The sequence below is a fragment of the Brassica oleracea genome, chromosome C9 (assembly GCF_000695525.1).
Source record: "Brassica oleracea var. oleracea cultivar TO1000 chromosome C9, BOL, whole genome shotgun sequence".
Taxonomy (NCBI): domain Eukaryota; kingdom Viridiplantae; phylum Streptophyta; class Magnoliopsida; order Brassicales; family Brassicaceae; genus Brassica; species Brassica oleracea.
The window spans coordinates 46,705,979-46,713,551 of NC_027756.1; the positions used below are offsets into that span (position 1 = coordinate 46,705,979).

At 37.5% G+C, this 7,573-nt stretch overlaps 1 pseudogene; it reads left to right on the top strand.

Annotated features, from left to right (window-relative positions):
* Nucleotides 1-764: 764 nt before the first annotated feature.
* Nucleotides 765-1,547, top strand: LOC106315185 (annotated as a pseudogene).
* The last annotated feature ends 6,026 nt before the right edge of the window (nt 1,548-7,573 follow it).

Here is a 7,573-nt window from a genome sequence, read left to right on the forward strand (position 1 = left end):
GCGAGCGACCTCGGGGTGTCACTCTGGCCACGTCGCTCGGGGCTTCGGGAGCGACGCGGAGTGGTCGCTCTGATAGGTCGCTCCGGGTCAGCTTTCGGCTTCCACCAAGATGAAATGGCGAGCGACTTCTCGGGGTCTCTCCAGCGAGGTCGCTGCGAGAAGTAGTTTGGAGCGACCTCATGGCGTCGCTCCGTGATGTCGCTCCCATGCTCTGCTCGTCCAATGATCACCTATATCACCTCTTTTGAGCTCCAAATGCATCCAAATGTCTCCAAGAACTCCATGTGGTACTCCAATACCTAATAAAGACTCATGTATGCAAAATGCAACCTAAACATGGCTAAATCCTAGTCTATATGATCAAAATGCACATGGGTGAATGGATAAGACAATGAAAATATGCAAGATATCAAATCACTTATGCGATCATGAGCGAACCTGTAGTCATCGCTTCTGGCCAGGTATAACCATTTGTTTGATCTTCTTGTGAATCTTTCTATTTACAAGTATACATAATAACTTTCGATATATCAATGGTTGACGTTACAAGAATCTCAATGGTTTAGTCAAAAAAAAAAGTCTCAATGGTTGGGTATGTGTAGATAGATACTATGTGTATAATTTGTTTCTTTTTTTGTCAGACCTATGAGAAGAGATATATCACAGAATGGCTGAAGAGTAGACATACATGTCCCAAGACCAAACAAGTCCTCTCTCACCGTTTGTGCTCCACCTAACCATTCTATCAATGAGTTGATTACGCAATGGACTCATTGCTTCATAGGATTTCCTCTCCTTCCTCCGTTGAAGATCAGGCAGAAGCTGCAGGAGTGCTGTGCAGCCAGACGGAGAGATTTAACAATGTCAGAGCCTTCTTTGTAGCTGAGATCCCTGATTCCATTACACGGTTGCTCACTCCGCTCTCTGCTTTGGGGGAGGAGGTTGACTCGAATCTTGAGCTTCAAGAGAAAATCGTCACGACATTGCTCTACATCTCGAGTATTGAGGAGAACTGGACAGTAGTTGCTCAAAACATAGTGATCCCACAACTTACAAAGTCTTTGAAGCAGGGGACTGATGAGACACGAAGAACCTCTGCACTGACTTTAGCGTCACTTTCACTCGTGGACTCTAATAAAATCATCATCGGGAACTCAGAGACGCTCAAGGCTCTAATAGGTGTTGTCGAAGAGGGTGATCTCTCTCAGCCACCAAAGAAGCCACATATGTTCTTTTCCACCTCTATTTCCTATCGGAGACCATGGAAAAGGCGGTTTCAGAGGGTTTGATTCCCGCTCTGACCAATATGATCAAATCAAGAAGATATGTGGATATGCTGTTATCTGTCTTGACAATGTTGGCCTTACACAAGGGGGCGCTTGAAGAAATTGATGATATAGGGTTTATCGATGATCTGTTCAGTATCTTGCGGAACCCTAGTTGTTCAGTGACTTGCGAGGTCGCTCTAGCGATGGGCTCGCGTGTGCTGCTTGAGTAACACGGGTGACAGAAACAGATAAAGTTGTCGAGTGAAAGTGTTAGAGGAAGAGGAGAATAAATACGGGACGTTTACGTAGCTTGTAACGCAAGGATCAGAAGGTGCGGCTACAAGAGCCGAAACGATTTTAATGTGGCTCAAGGACTTGGTTACTTGTTGAAGCGCCACAAAGGGAATGATGTAACCACCATAATAAGGTCTTGTTAATACATAAAAAAATAGTTGTTTTTGATACATTGATACATAATAGATTGATCCAAATTTTTTATTTGTCAATATAATGATAGAAAGACAAGTTGTATAGGTTTTCTGATAATGAAAAAGGGCCTAAAGAGCCAAAGAAGGCCTGAGTGTTGCTACTCTTGATTCATGTTTGATGTTTTTAAATGGAAGTGGATTGGAAAACTGTTTCGATTGAAACTTGATTAAATCCTTCAAGAGAAGAAGAAGTGGAAGCAATGAAGCTTGCCACACAAGAAAATGAACAAGAAGAAGAAGTGACCAAGGACCTTGAAGCAGAATGAAGAAGTGGAAGCAAGAGATTGCTTACTACCCAAGGAAAAGAGGAAGAAGCAAAAGCCAACTAAAAAGAAGAAGTGAAGTTGAGATGTGACTTTAGTCACAAAGAATCAAGTTGAGAAGAAAAGGTATTAGTTCCCCAAACTATCAAGTAAGAGTGAAGTGTTGAATAAAAGCCTAGCTAATACGAAGAGCTAGTAAGAGTTGTTAAGAGTGGTTTGTAGAAGTAAGGTGATGTGTCTAGGTTTTTGCTACTTGTTTATATGTTTTTATTATATTTTTCTCGATTATTTGTAGTTTTTCGTTCGTATTTCAGGTATATAGGTGATTGAGCGCGTTAGGAACCATTGGCATGTGCATACTGGAATTTCAAGGGATTTTCATATTCATCTGAAGGGGTTAGAGCGCATAACGAACAACGGATCGAACCGAAACGCGAAGAAAAGAAGGAGAAAAGAAAGAGAAAAGAATCCATCGATCAATGGGTTTTTATTGAAAAACCCATCGATCGTTAGAAGATTTCCGGGAGTTTTTTTTAAATGCATCTATCAATGCGTTAAAGCCCATAAACCCATCGATCGATGCATCCTCGCTGTGTCCAGCTTCACCCTCTTCCTCCACTTCACCTACTGCATCCACTCGTCTTTCATGATGAAATTGGAGCCTTTGTCGAAAAAGGAGGGTCCTTGGCCGATTATAAATTGGGAGGACGAGCTCCATAAGAAAACACACCATCTTAGAGATCAAAACTTGAGAGAAAATAGATTTGTGAGTGTTTTTCTAGTTTGAAGATTTGTTTGAGTTTGAAGTTTGTAGAAGAAGAAGAGAATCCCTTTCTCTTCCCAGAGAAGCTTCTAAATCCTCTTGTTTTCTTTATTTTCTTTAATAATGTCAATTATGTATTCTGGTTCCATGTATGAGTAATCTACTAGTTAGGCTAGGGTGATTCAAAGGAATCCATGAATCCATGAAACTGATGTGTTAAAGAAAGGGGTAAATCATTTGGTTCTTCATCTAGATCGATCTTAAAGCTTGAATTAGAAGGTGCACCTAGTTCTTGATCATTAGGAAGTTCAACACACCAAAAGTGATAGTTAAACTCCTGAAAAGAATCTAGATGAGCAAGTCTTCGTAACCAACAAGAGTTGTTGTTATGGAATTTGTGAACAAATCGAACCTGTTAAAATGCTTGTTTAGAATTATGAATATGGTGAGAGTTGATATTTAAGATTCTAAAACATAGGATTTAGTACTGCGAGAGTAGGCTAAATTACTTAAGTTGTTTGAGTTCAAGAATGGTTCTAAAACATACCCCTTGTTTAATGTTTGCTTCTAGATTTATGTCATTCCCGAGAATTACCCGATGCCTAACGTTTTAATCTATAAATTAAATTTCATTTCAATTTATTTACAAGTTGTGATAATTAAAAGCCACCAAACAAACAATCATTTTCGTTCTAGTTTGACTTTACTCTAATAGATTCATTGTGTAACCTTGGTCTCTGTGGAATTCGATCCCTAAATACTACTGCGCACTACCGTGCACTTGCTGTTGGTTTTAGTGGTAAAACCTGAGGACGTCAAGTTTTTGGCGCTGTTGTCGGTGACCAATGGCGTTACCTTTGGAACTAAGACTACAGTCTAGTCTAGAACCTTATTTTCATATTACTTATAAATTCTTTCTCAATTTTCTTGCGTGTATTTCGGGTATATGAACACGAGAAGCCTAAGTTCTGAAGACTTGGTGGTTATTTCTAACGAGGAACTTGCAAGAATCGAAAGGGAGAACAACAAAAACAGAAGAAGAAACATGGTAGTTTACACAGAAATCCCTGAAGGAGAAGATGTCTCTCTCGGAGAACCGCCTCAAGCTTAGAGCACACCGAAAGTCAAGCTAATGACTGTAAATAAGCGCTTAGTGGGAGGCAACCCACTGGTAAGTGTGAATTAGAATTAAATTTTCATCTCGGTTTGTTTTATAAAAAAAAAAAAAAACCTCTCCATCGATCGATCCGGAAATGGATCGATCGATCACTAAGATGGTCAAAAGCGTAAAAAAGTGATCGATCGATTAGTGTATTCCATCGATCAATGCGGGTATCCAATCGATCGATTGAACAAAATCTCGGAAGCCTTTTTATAAACACATCGATCGATGCATATATGACCAAAAACGCATCGATCGATGCAGATGCAGGAAACCGAATTATAAGGAAAAATCTGACCCTTTTTGGATCAAAACCTCAAAGCTATCACCGGCCAGTATTGTCATTTGATTTCATACCGCACTATTTTATTTTCACTTCTCTTTTAACATTTTATAGTTTTATTTTCAGTTGTCACACCAGAGACGTTGTAAACTAAGTTTGGGGGAGGGTACTTGTCATAGTTCCATTTAGGAATCTGCCATATATTTTTCGGTTAATTTTAAACTTAGTTTTTGATGAGTTCCTATTTCTTTTACGTGATTTCTTCGTTAGTGTTTGGTTGTGTTTTGAGTAGTTTTTAATTCGTATTTAGTTTTGCCTTGCTAAACAAACCAAATAACTAATATCTGAGTATCATTCTTTCAGCTACCAACTGCAGGCTGTGAAACATGGAAAAACCACAAACATTGATCAACCAACAACATCCATGCTTTTAAGAGTGTTCAAAGGATCCAAACTGACCGACCACTCGATCTACTCAAATTTTCTCATCTTGGGGCTTGGTATACACTAGATCGGAATCCCTCTTCAGGACTAAAAGACGAAGTCTGTATCGGTCCGGCTCCCCTTTCTTTCCCCTTCGAAAAAAAAAAATAATAATAAAAAATAATAATAATAATAATAATAATAATAATAATAATAAATGAATAATAATAAAAGGGGATAAAGGTCAAAAAGAAGTGATCAGGACTTGGTGGCTGCAACCATTAAGACTTGAATCATGGAAGCCTGTCCAAAAATCTCAGTCAATTTAAAAAATAAAATGATACCCTTGAAATAAAGGGAGACATTGACTGAGTGGAGCGAGAATAAAGGGAGGAAATGAGCCAGAAAAGACCAGTCGTGCAATCAAAAACCTGAACGAGTAAGAATCCATGTGTCTTTTGATTGATACCCCCATGATGAGACCACACCTTAAATCTAAAAGAGGTCGGCAGTGGAAACTTTGGATACTTCTTATAAGGTGTGGGCTTAAAATGGTCGAGAGATAAGGTTGGGGTCGAATTACGTGGAGTCCCTTCTAAATGTTGGTGCTAACTGATGTGGTTTAATACCAAAGAATGGTGAACATGGTTGTTTGCAGGTTGACTGATGTATGTCTTTGCTTGAAGACAAGCAAATGTTCAAGTCTGGGGGAATTGATGTGTCTAGGTTTTTTGCTACTTGTTTATATATTTTTATTATATTTTTCTCGATTATTTGTAGTTTTTCGTTCGTGTTTCAGGTATATAGGTGATTGAGCGCGTTAGGAACCATTGGCATGTGCATACTGGAATTTCAAGGGATTTTCATATCCATCTGAAGGGGTTAGAGCGCATAATGAACAACGTATCGAACCGAGACGCGAAGAAAAGAAAGAGAAAAGAAAGAGAAAAGAAAGAGAAAAGAATCCATCGATCGATGGGTTTTTCAATAAAACCCCATCGATCGTTGGAAGATTTCTGGGAGTTTTTTCTAAATGCATCTTTCAATGCGTTAAAGCCCATAAACCCATCGATCGATGCATCCTCACTGTGTCCAGCTTCACCCACTTCCTCCACTTCACCTACTGCATCCACTCGTCTTTCATGATGAAATTGGAGCCTTTGTCGAAAAAGGAGGTCCTTGGCAGATTATAAATTGGGAGGACGAGCTCCATAAGAAAACATACCATCTTAGAGATCAAAACTTGAGAGAAAATAGATTTGTGAGTGTTTTTCTAGTTTGAAGATTTGTTTGAGTTTGAAGTTTGTAGAAGAAGAAAAGAATCCTTTTCTCTTCCCAGAAAAGCTTCTAAACCCTGTTGTTTTCTTTATTTTCTTTAATAATGTCAATTATGTATTCTGTTTTTGGTTCCATGTGTGAGTAATCTACTAGTTAGGCTAGGGTGATTCAAAGGAATCCATGAATCCATGAAACTGATGTGTTAAAGAAAGGGGTAAATCATTTGGTTCTTCATCTAGATCGATCTTAAAGCTTGAATTAGAAGGTACACCTAGTTCTTGATCATTAGGAAGTTCAACACACCAAAAGTGATAGTTAAACTCCTGAAAAGAATCTAGATGAGCAAGTCTTCGTAACCAACGAGAGTTGTTGTTATGGAATTTGTGAACAAATCGAACCTGTTAAAATGCTTGTTTAGAATTATGAATATGGCGAGAGTTGATATTTAAAATTCTAAAACATAGGATTTAGTACTGCGAGAGTAGGCTAAATTACTTAAGCTGTTTGAGTTCAAGAACGGTTCTAAAACATACCCCTTGTTTAATGTTTGTTTCTCGATTTATGTCATTCCCGATAATTACTCGATGCCTAACGTTTTAATCTATAAATTATATTTCATTTCAATTTATTTACAAGTTGTGATAATTAAAAGCCACCAAACAAATAATCATTTTCGTTCTAACTTGACTTTACTCTAATAGATTCATAGTGTAACCTTGGTCTCTGTGGAATTCGATCCCTAAATACTTTTGCACACTACCGTGCACTTGCGGTTGGTTTTAGTGGTAAAACCTGAGGACATCATAAAGCTAAGTTGTTGTAGTTCTTACAGTCAGAGCCGGACTTGAGCATATACCCACGAAACATTTGAATGGGTCCCCATCTTAGTTGGGGCCCCCATTTTACAAAAATAATTTATTTAGACATATATATTCATATGTTCATATATATATGTGAATATTGAATTAAAAAATAAACAAAAATTCATTTATGAATTAATTTAACTGCAAGTAACATGTTTTTTGTTATTATGATTAAAAAATGAATAATAAAATATATTATTCTTATTATCTTATAATGTTGTTAATTTTTTTTAACAGAATATATAATTTTGATTAAAAAAAACAGAATACATAATTCAAACTAAGTTTTGCAAAAATAAAAATTAATGAAAATATTATTAATTTTTAAAATATTAAACCTCAAGACCGACTCTAGTTACAGTGCATGTGTAGTAGTTACAGAAAAGCTACTATAAGTACGTATGTGTTGTTGTAAGAATAGATATCCAATTCTAATAGAAAGAAGTTGGAGAAAGATAAATTGTAGACAATTAAAGATTACTCTCTTTTCTCTCTACAACAACAAAGACAAACGTGAGTGAGAGAGTAAAGAGAGAAGTGTGTGCTTGTGTTATGATGATGATACACAAGTAAAGAAACAGAGAGAACAAAACAGAGTAAAACAAGAGCTGGCCATGCGTGAGTGAAGAGGCCAAGCCAAAGAGCCAAAATCACAACATGGTATCAGAGCTCAAATGGTCTTTGGAGCCTGTGAGAGCGAGCTGAACAAGAAGAAGATGAAGTCAGTCTAAGAGAGAGACTGAAGAAGAGAAGATGGAGACATCCATCAAAGATGAAGAAAA